This window comes from Juglans regia, chromosome 7, assembly GCF_001411555.2.
Source record: "Juglans regia cultivar Chandler chromosome 7, Walnut 2.0, whole genome shotgun sequence".
In the NCBI taxonomy this organism is placed as follows: Eukaryota; Viridiplantae; Streptophyta; class Magnoliopsida; order Fagales; family Juglandaceae; genus Juglans; species Juglans regia.
The window spans coordinates 2,090,956-2,102,489 of NC_049907.1; positions in this window are offsets into that span (position 1 = coordinate 2,090,956).

Sequence of the window (11,534 nt, forward strand, 5' to 3'; positions counted from 1 at the left end):
AGTGATAATAATTGGTAGTCAAAACCAGTTGTGCATCAGATTTTTTTGATATCCATATAATTAAATCTATATGGTGCCTATGGATAACAACTAGTTTATGGTAGGGCACATGCTAATTAATATTGCCGATGATATATAATATATATATATATATGTTTCTGAAGAATGTGTGATTGGACATAATAAAATTTAATATATATATATAATTATATCATGTACGATACGTTGTATTTTGCAATATTCCATTGAGTTGAATTTATCTCCAAGCTTATCATTACGGCTTGAAATTCCCCAAGCTTTTATGATCGATCAGTTATATACATTAATCACTACAAAATTGCTCTTTCATGTAATTTGATCACCCATTAATAATTCAAAGCACAGTACTATATATATATATAGTACAATTATATTTATGAAAAGAAAGCATATGCAGTGGTACTAAAATATTGAATGGTACTTTAAATGGTCCCCGGCCAAGTGATCTGATCGTCATGAATTATATATTAATTACTAAAGTTGAAAATTCCAGTTTAGACTCAAAAATTAAATACTCTGGCGCCCTAGATCAAGATCATCAGGTGAATATAAGGCTATATATATATATATGCCAATTATAACTGATTTAAAAATCTCTAGAGGGAAATTTAACCAAATAACCACAATCAAAGTACAAATTAAAAATTATAATGCATATTATATATATATATATATATGATAATTATGAATAAACCCCGGGTAGATCTTGTTGGCGAAGTAGAAAAGTTTTGAAGAACTTATAAAAAAACCACTTCAGATGCACCACCTCAAAATCTATTATAAAGTTACGAGAAATGATTTAGTCACGAAGAGATCATGATCATTTCACAAAAATAAACATTCAATTAACTAATGTAACTTGATATAGTTGATCAGATTGCATGTAAAACTATTTTTATTATAAAGTATATCTCTAATTCATTAATAAGACCCCAATTAAGAGATTAATTCTAATTGATTATAAGAATGGTCTATGTATGAGGAGATCAAGATCAGAAGATCCAGAACCAATAGACTCAAGACGAAAAAAGGCTCGTGTTTTTTTTATTATTTATTATTATTCTCTCTTTCTCTCACGTTACAAAACATCTTGAATTATGGCTTTTCTCCCTTTAAAAATCGTACTGTATAAGCTGGCTTTTATATTGGTAAAGCTCAAATCAGGTACCTAAATTAATAGCTAGCTCGAGCGGCCAATGCATGATGTCTCACATGACTTTTTGATTTTTCAAAATCTTATCAACTTTTCTGAACCGATTTCAAACCAAGATTAATTATGAATCCCAACTCAAACTACAATATATTAAAATTCAAAGAACTAAATAAAATCTGCCAACACAAATTATAATTTGCATCAACAAAAGTACATATATATATATATATATACATGACATGATCATTTACTAGTGATTAATTAGTGGAAGTACTGACCATCATCATGATCATGTCTTGGTTCAAGTTAAAGGTTGCTAAGATCAAGTCGATTGATAATTAATATTGTAGTACTGATGGTGGAAGACAATTAGATAGATTTATGTTTCCAATATTCAAAGATTTCAATTCAGTTTAATTAATTCGTACTTAAAGCTTAGGTTTGGATCGTACGTACGTGGTCCTCCTTAATTATTGTCTCTCTTTTGAGTTGTAAGCAAGTTCAATAACTACTTTTGCTATGAATTTATCGATGCTGAAAAAAGAAGGTATATATATATATATATATATATATATATATATAGCTAGCCAACATATATAATGAGAGTGCCCTAGCTCGGTCGAGCAAAGATATTGCATGCATGGGAGACATATAAAGTAAGATTCCTTGAATTAAGTTTAGATCACTTTAGATTATAAAAAAAGGTAATGGACACACAGGCACATGCATGCATGGATTTAGGTGAGGTTTGGGCACAGAAAACTAGAACGTACAGAACTGCTTTAGTTTGCATGGAAATTGGGGGCCGGCCCGGGTACGTGGTAGACCGGCAGTCATGTAAAGAGGACCTCAGCCCCAGCCCCAGCCCCCCCGATCCTTTCTCCTATGTATGCATGGCTAAAGATTGATCAATACCCTTTAGTCTAAAAGTTATTTTGGTTTGCTTTAGCTGAACCTATATATGTGTGCATGCATGCTGTCAAAGGTGTCTGAATGATTAATGAGAATGATCTGATGATCAACCATTTTCTCCAATTATCAGAATGATATAAATATATATATATATATATATATATTAATTAATGGTATTCTGCAACACTGCAAATGTTCACTAGCTCGATCGATCTATATATATTAATTAATGGTATTCTGCAACACTGCAAATGTTCACTAGCTCGATCGATCTTCTGCATATAATTGTTTGCATTGTTTTGGAATATTTTCTCTAGTATGACTTTGAAAAGGTTGAGTAGAGCACTTGCTTTTGAATATCAGATTTTTTTTTTTTTTTGTACTGATCTAATTCAAGTCAACCAAAATACATTGTACTTATATGACTCGTGATGTTTGCATTAATGTAAATGTTAGAATCGATTAAAAGTTCCATTTTTGCAATCTTCAAAGAACGTGCTTTTTCCCTGCCTCCTCGATCCCTTTTGTTGTTTGGACGACGTTAGTCACAAAGACCGGTGATACTCGAAAGAATAAATTAAAGAGAAAAGTAAGGAAGTTCAAATTAAGGGGGGAAATGCACAGCAAGCTAGCTAGCCTAAAGTTTTGAATGCATGCTACATATGGAAATGAGAGAGGGATCGAGATCATGGACACATGGGGTCTAAAATATAAAGTTGAAAGTCTATCTCTACAATTAGCTAGGGATTTAATTAAAGTGGGATGAAATTTCTTTAAGATTTATTTGACAATTAATGGACGGGTGAGTAACGCGTGAGAACCTGCTCTTGGGAGGGGAACAAGTACAGCTAGAAAAGGCTGCTAATACCTCATAGGCTGAGGAGCAAAAGGAGGAATCTGCATGAGAAGGGGCTCGCATCTGATCAGTAGCTGGTCTTTCATAGCTGATCTCTAGTATATATTAAATAATAGATCAGACCACACATTTTGTTAATTTCTCAAAACTCTCATTAATGGGTCGAACCGTTTTTAGTTAATTAATATCCTATTAAAATGAACAAAAAAACATATAACTTTTAGAAAATTATTCAGTGGAGAAAAATGATGCAACCTTTTGCAATATTGTGGTATTCCTAGCTAGATAGCTTAATTAACCAATTGCGCAACACAAGATCATCAGAACATGAGCTAAAACTAACCTGACTAGCTGATTACTGACTGACAGCTAGCTGGGTTAGTTTCTGCATTTTTACTTAAATTTTTAAATGAGTGGTGAAGGATGTTTGAAGTTAATGTCCGTTTACCTGTTTTGGTAGTATTATTATTAAAAATGTCATTATCATTCATAGACAATTAATGCTAAAGGGAATCGTGATCATTGAAGGAATATTTCTCAATTACGTTAACTCCAATATTGATTGATGATTCTCAAGTAGTCTAGGGTCAAAACTATATATTAAATGGGTGTTGGATCCAAGGCCATGACTAAAAAATGGGAAAAAGGGAGGGGGGGGAATGCAAGAGTATGATCGTTATACTTTTATATACTATGTCTAAAATTCAAAAGGACCCAAAGAACATTAGTTTTTGCCGTGTCTTTATGCATGGTACTAAACGGTAGGAAAAAAACAGTGGAAAGATCATGTGTACGTATTACAAGAACAGCAAAAAGATCATCAGATGGAAGAGAGAGAGAGAGAGAAAGTCATGATCATGGAAAGAAGAAAAGGAAAGTGAAAAAAAAAAAGAGCAAAATGTGGAATCTCAAGGTCGTGTAGGCCGATCGAGTAAGTTTGAAGTTAATTTTAGAAATGATAAATATATAGGAGATATTGCATGGGATATGCTTTTCACATCCAATTAATTAAGGACGACATGAGGGTTCTCTTTGATAGTGCTCGAATGGTCCTCTCGTTATCTAAAAGCATTAATCACTTTTTCTTTCCAAAGTCAGGCCTCGGACAAATTCTTGGACCCCCCCTCCCCACCCCTCCCTCTTGCTGTTAAAAGTGATCATAGACTTTTGCGTCTTGCGTCGTTTAGCTCTTTTCAAAGTCATATATGGTATATGCATGCAGGTTTTTAACTTCGGAATGCTCATCATCATCACACGAGTCTTAACTTCATCAAATTCTAGTACTAGTCTTTCCCTCTAGGATTTTGCCAAGTGTTCGACCTACGTTCATGGCCAAGTGCTCGACATTGGCTCAAGCGAGAATCTGGAAGAAATCTGGCTTCAAATATATAGTACGTACAATACTCGACTTTGTCTTGATTGATAATTGATCTTGCAGTCCTTACTTCTAGGAGAGAGACATTATTCATAATATTAATTTGGTGTATTGAGTACGTAGCGTGAAGAGAAAGACCAAGATCTTACTCATGGGACATGCATTGACGATATTGCTACTATATAGACAGCTTAACAAACTCTCTTGACCTTCAATTCATCAAGAGATAATTAAACTACTGTTTAACTATTTTGAATGACCTGTACGTACAAGATCATATATCGACTATATATATATGCCATAATTATTTGAAATTGAAGAAATTCATGGCTTAACTCATCTCATAAAATCGGTTTTACAAAAGAGAATTGATCATTCATTATAAACATGTTCAAGATTTTGTCCACAGATAATGTGAGATTATTTCTTAACACCTTTCCTCACGTGCAGGCTAGCATTTTTTTTTTTTTTTTGTCATTATCACGTGATAAGTAGTATGGGCTCCTTTTCATCTAGAACCTGGCTCTGATACCATAAAGAAATTTATAGGCCTAACTCATCTCATAAAACTAGTTTTACAAGAGAAAATTATTCATTCCTTATAAACATATTCAAAACTTCATCTACAAATAATATGAGATTATTTCTTAACAGAAATAACCAAAAAATAAATATTTTATATTAAACTATATATATATAATAACAAAATCTAACATTCACTTGTACGTGTACGTTAAAAGCACCAAAAACTTTACCAATTTAAGTGAAGTAGTACTAGTTGACAAATCCATAGCCCAGCCAAATTCCAATTCGGATTTTGAAGATGGCTAAAGATCATCGATCATGCATGTTTTCCCCAAAACAGATCACAGACAAAAGAAGATCAATAATTTAAAGGAAGCGAACGGAACACTTTAGTTTCCCAAATATATATAAAATTATCATCAGTATATGTCGGGAAAGCTTATGTACCAAACTAAAAGATAATCATATGCGACAGTCAAATACAGCTTCGATCTGCCGTCTACAACCTCTCTCTCTCTCTCTCTCTCTCTCTCTCTCTCTCTCTCTATATATATATATATATATATAATATATATATAAACAATGTTAAACACATGAGCTATATATATAAACTTGCACACTCTGCATTTTGAAAAGAAATATGACTCACTATTTATAAAAAAATAATTTTCATGTAGATTCATGATTTACTCACTTTTTTTAAAGAAATGTATAAGACTTACATACTCTAAATTGCAATTAAATATCATTTATATATAATATATATAGCTAGGGAGCTTTATATATTACTTAAACCTAAATTTGCATATGCAGATGGGTTTGTATTATATATACCTTAGTCTTAGATAACGCCATGGACATAAGGATTATTGTATTCAGAAGTGGTCCATGTCTAAATATTTTAAAAAGGGGTGCGTGGGTAAAAAATAAAAGAGTAACACTACACCTACAAAAAATTTATTTCGAATGTGTCTCGAAAACTATATTTTATTTTTTTTATATATTTTTTTAATCATCACAAATATTTTTTAAAAAAATAAAAAATTCATAATATTATTTAAAAACATTTATTTAATTATTAAGTAAAAAAAATAAAAAAAAATTCAAGACACATTTTCGGTAGATTTAACATTTCTTAAAAATAAAAATTCATACCTGATAAATGTGAAAGCAATTCTGACAAAAGAAGCATGGAACATTAAAAAGGGGTGAATAATATTGGGGCCATGTGCCCTTAAGTTGATCTAGGGCCGGCTAGCTAGCTATATAGCTTAAATGGGATGTGGTCCATTTTGGAGCTAAGCATTGTGGTGGGGATACATCCCTATGTCCACATCTCTGATCTGTCAAGTACTATATATATATATATAATTATATATTAACCCCCAACACCTACCTGCCTTTTTTAAGACTCTTCCAAAGTGACCCAAATTCATGATATGGCATCATTTCTCCTATCCATATTAGTAAAACGTCTCGAGTAATTTGGTCCTGGGTCGGGTATTTTTAGAATAAAAAATATAATTATAAAAATAATCGTGTGTTTATTATTACTTTTAATAGAACTCAGACAGCAGGACATGAATTCACTGGGATGCTTTGAAAAAAAAATTAGAGTATCATACATATATATATATATATTTGAATAAATAATTTATGATTTATCGCAAAAATAATGTTATTTATTATTTTTTTAACTATTATAATTTAATCAATTCTAATGTAATAGTAACAAAAGACTTAAAGACTATTTATTATTTTTTAATTACCAATCAATTATCAATATCATATATACTGAAAAATGATTAAACATAATTATAAAAAATATATAATAAACTACATCCATTATGACTTGAATTGAAGTTCTATTGAAAGGTAAATGTTTCAATCTCCCAATAATTTTCTGAGATTCGTATGGATGAGCTTTCTTGAGTCCAATTCCTAGTTGAAACAAAAGGAAAAAAAACATATTCAACAAGTTTCACAAAGGAAGATTCACGACCGTTTAGCTTCTAAATGGGCGGCAACCATTCACTTTGCTGAACTCAACCCAAATGATTTGACAATGGTGCTGACCCTTTCTACCGATTTCGTCTTCCACCTCTATTTCATGTTCTTTTTTTTCTTTTCTTTTTTTCTTTTTTACTTTTTTTTTCTTCTTCTTCTTCCCATTTCTTCTTCTCCCGCCAACCCATTTCATTTTCGTTTTTACAAATGGCTAGAAACATGGATTTATGGTTTGAATCTTGCAAATATGTGCCAGTGTCGGGGGTTTGGATGGGAGATGGTCTGCAGAGAGACAAAATGCCGAAAGAAAAAAAAATGCAGAGAGATGAAATCAGAGGGGAGGGAATCTGTAATGGGTTGGAGGGAAGAATAAATGAAAGGTTGGAGGGGAAGATGAAATGGGAAGGAAAAAAATGGGGAAGCGAAAGAAAAAAAAAAATTGTAGAGAGACAAAATGGAATAGGATTTCGGGAAGATGAAATGGAATGATGAAGACGAAATGAAATGGAGAAGAAGACGTGAGAAGAAAAAACCAAAGAGAAGAAAAATCAAAGGAAAAAAAAAACATGCCACGGTGGTATACCACTTCAAGCGGAAAGGAAAAACGAGAAGGGAGAACGGTGGGTGGTTGTAATATTACCTGAATGTATTATATATGAGAGAGATTAATTAGAGTAATGTTACATACCGTTTTTAAATGGAGACTGTATTGTAAATTTAGTTAATTTTATCTTTAAATTTTTTTAAAATTATAATAATATTTTTATTAAAATGATATTTAATAAAGAATTTATATATATAACCTTTAAATAGAGTCTACAAATAAAATTTCTCGATTAATTATAAGTTTCATGATAACTGACATGAGACAGTAATCTATCATTTAGTCAGTGTAAGGATGTGGCCGACAGTTCACATAAATTTATAAAGTTATTAATTTAAAAAAATAACATTTTGGAAGGCCGTATGAATTGATCTTAAATATATAAATTTATTAATATAAACTGAATATACATATATATATATATATATATAAATATAAAATCAACTCGTTGATATATCCCACGTGATTTTCGTGGGGGTTTTATTTATTTATTTTTATTTCTATTCTGTAATTTTTTTTTTAAGGTTTTGGAATTAATATGAATGTGCTGGAACAGTACTGGTAGGCTGAGATATTGAATGAGTGGGCAGGCTGTTTTTCCTATATCTATCTAATTTTGCTAGTCATTATTTTTAAACTACGCATCACATTTATTTTTATTTTTTTAAATTATTTTTAAAATTTTTATTAGTTTTATTTTTTTAAAATAATTAAGTTCTTCTAGTCATCATCCATAGTTCATACATCACATATTTTGTAAGAAAATAAATTAAAAAATTATGTGTGATGTATAATGTAAGAATAATGAGTAGAATTTCATTTCTAAAACCTTGTATTTGTCGTCATGCATATGCTACATAAGAAATGATTTGTACAAACTTCCAATAGACAAACATCATGCAAACCTTTATAAAAATATATATCTCACCTTAAAAAGTGTAAAAAGTTATTCTTTATTAGTGAGACTCACTTTTTTACAAATGACTTATACGACGATTGTCTATTTGAAACTTGTACCTAACATTATTCTATGCACATACACATGACACATGTACAGAAGAAGAGTTGGTTGTCATTCGCACACACAAAAAAATAATAAGAATTATATTACATACAGTCACTTTTACGTACTCTTTAAGTATTATATTGATGTAATTGATTAAAATAGTTATTTTATATTAAAAAAATGACGAGTCAATCACATTAATAAAGTGCGCAAGGAATACGTAAAAATAACTATACATAAAATTTTTGAAATAATAAATATTAATAACTTTTTATAATATTTTATATGATTATATTTTAAAGTGATGATATTTTTATAAAATTGTATTATTTTTTTATAAAAATAATAAAATTTTATAAAAATACTTTCGTTTTAAGATCTGTATTATAAAATGTATTGTGTTGCATAGATATCATTAATTAATTCTATGATTTCTCTTCTTTTGATCTCTCTCAGTCGGTACTGCGGACTCTGTACTTTTTCTCAACTCGATCTCTTTCAGTGTGAAAAAGGGGACAGATCCAATATTGTTAGCCGATCGATGGCTGTGGTCGTTCCTTTCCTTTCCTTTACCGTACCAAGTTTCTACTAAAACCAGCTTTTGATTGATTGATTTGTCCTCATCATTTGATTCTATCATTGTGTCTGCCTGAGGCCCTGAGCTCTTAATTATATCATTTTCTGATAGAAAATGATAAGACTTTCTACTTATTATTAATTTATTTTTTTTATATTTGATTTTTTTTAATTTTTAATTTTACTTAATAATTAAAGAAGTGACTATTAATAAAATTATTTTTTTTTTAATTTTTTCTTAATATTTAAGGATGTTAAAAAAATACATAAAAAAAATAATAAAAAAATAAAAAATTTAAAATATAGCTTGAGTGGTAAAAGAGTAAACTGATTGGAAGGATATCATTATCCTTTTTTGATTTTTTCTGCTCAACATCTCACGTATTATATACAATGTATTTATTTTTAATTTTCTTAATTTTAAAATAATGAAATTATTATATTCCTCATCTATATATTATATATTTGATAAAAATTAAAAAATTATGTATAATATATAATGTGGAGATGATTTTTCTTTTTGAATCGAAAAGTTGAAAAACAAGGATTACTCTAATGATCATGCACGGTAGTTTCAGGTTCGACCATATTAATTTCATTCTAGCTAATACCAAAAGTATATTATTATCTTTACAATGACAAAGGCTCTCTTATATTCTCTGCATATTTTAATGATTATATCGTGTAATTTGTAAAAAATAACATAAAATAAAAATTGAGATGCATGGATCAGAAAAGAGAATATATAAGGGAGAGAGACTTTGATGGTAATTATATATTTACTATTCTTAATTATCATTGGATAAATAACATCTATCTATATTTATAAGTGAATGGAGTTAGAGAAATTAGAATGAAAATATAATAAATCATTGATACTAATTGATTTACGTAATAAATTAAATATGGTAGAAAATAAGTGATATTATTATATATATTAAAATGTTATGACTATATTCTAAAATATAATTAAAACAATTTGTATAAACATCAGTTTTAATTGATATCATATCCGACAATAAGATAAGATCAATAGAACGTAGGTTTCTATGTTGAAAAACTGTGTAATAATTATTAGAATTTAATTAAAGTACTGCTTGACTGTCAGGCAAACTCGAAGCCTGCATGCATGGTCACTGAAATGTAATGTAGTAATTGTAGGGTTGGACCTAATTCTTGACGTGTTGCATAATGCATGCAGGGGGTTCCGATCGATAAATGTTTTACAGAAATGATCGTGGGCACCACGGCAGGCCAGCGTCAGGAACTAAGACTTCTTACCCAAAGCATGATCTCTGTTAGCATTGGATTCCAAGCTGCTTTCGTCGTCGAGGAAGAGGGTCTTGAAAATGACTAATCTTTTTGGCATGCATGGGATACATGACCGCATTTCATGCGGGCCGGCGGGCCTTATGATCACGAGTCGATCGAAGAGAAAGAGTTTTTTTTTTCCTTTTTGTTTTCGTAATGTCAAAGCCTAATAAATTCAAGCAAAAGTTTTGTGTCACTTTGACAACTTAACCACCAAAATCGCCTTCAAGATGATGTATGCCATCTTCTTGCCTTTGTTTTGAAGCTTTGGCAGCTTGGACTTACCCAAGAAAACAAAAGTGCATGCAGCAGCTTGATGCTTGGAATTATATATATATACCATTTCGTTTTCCGTTGGGTCTTTTGTCTTCTGCAAAGTGCAAACCCGGTTTGTAATTTAGCGATTATTCGACCAATTCTGATGCCAGCAGGTGTTTTTTTTATACAAAAAAGAAGTTGCATGCTAGCTTTTAGATTTGAGGTTTTAATATTTGTGAGGATAACGTACGTCTTGACCCTGCACGTACATGATTCATTTTGTTTGGTTCCCACGCATACATTGTAATGCATGCATGGGTGATAAATAATATTAGAACACACGCATCCAAAAAAGAAGAAGATTATAATACTTTCAGTACTGTTAATTTAAACATCTAAACAGTTGATTACATAATATAAAAAAGATTATGACTAGTTATTTGCGATAAAAATAATTATTTTAATAGAAAATAACTGACTACAAATAAATAATTTTTTTTATAGTACATGCGCACATACAACAAAATGAGTTTATGGTGTATGGGAGTAACACTGAGTGTGACTAGTACTGATCAGTGCATTTTTTAAATTTGATAATAATTTTAATTAGAGTGAATATGCCTAAACTCATTGGCTAAAACTTTCAAATTAAAGTGATGTTCCATGAAAAGTTTAGAATAATTAAATTCCAAAATGAAAGCTTATTAAGTCCTACAACAGAATTATATATATATATATATATGTATTACCAGAGTGATTATGTGCTTAAATCTCAAATTAAGTAATAATTATAAGGAGTGATCGAGAGATACAAGGACATTCGTGCATGTTAATCATGTAAAGATTTTAAATAAGTAATGATATACACACAACATATTACACAACAATGTTATAAAATGAGTGTATTTTTAT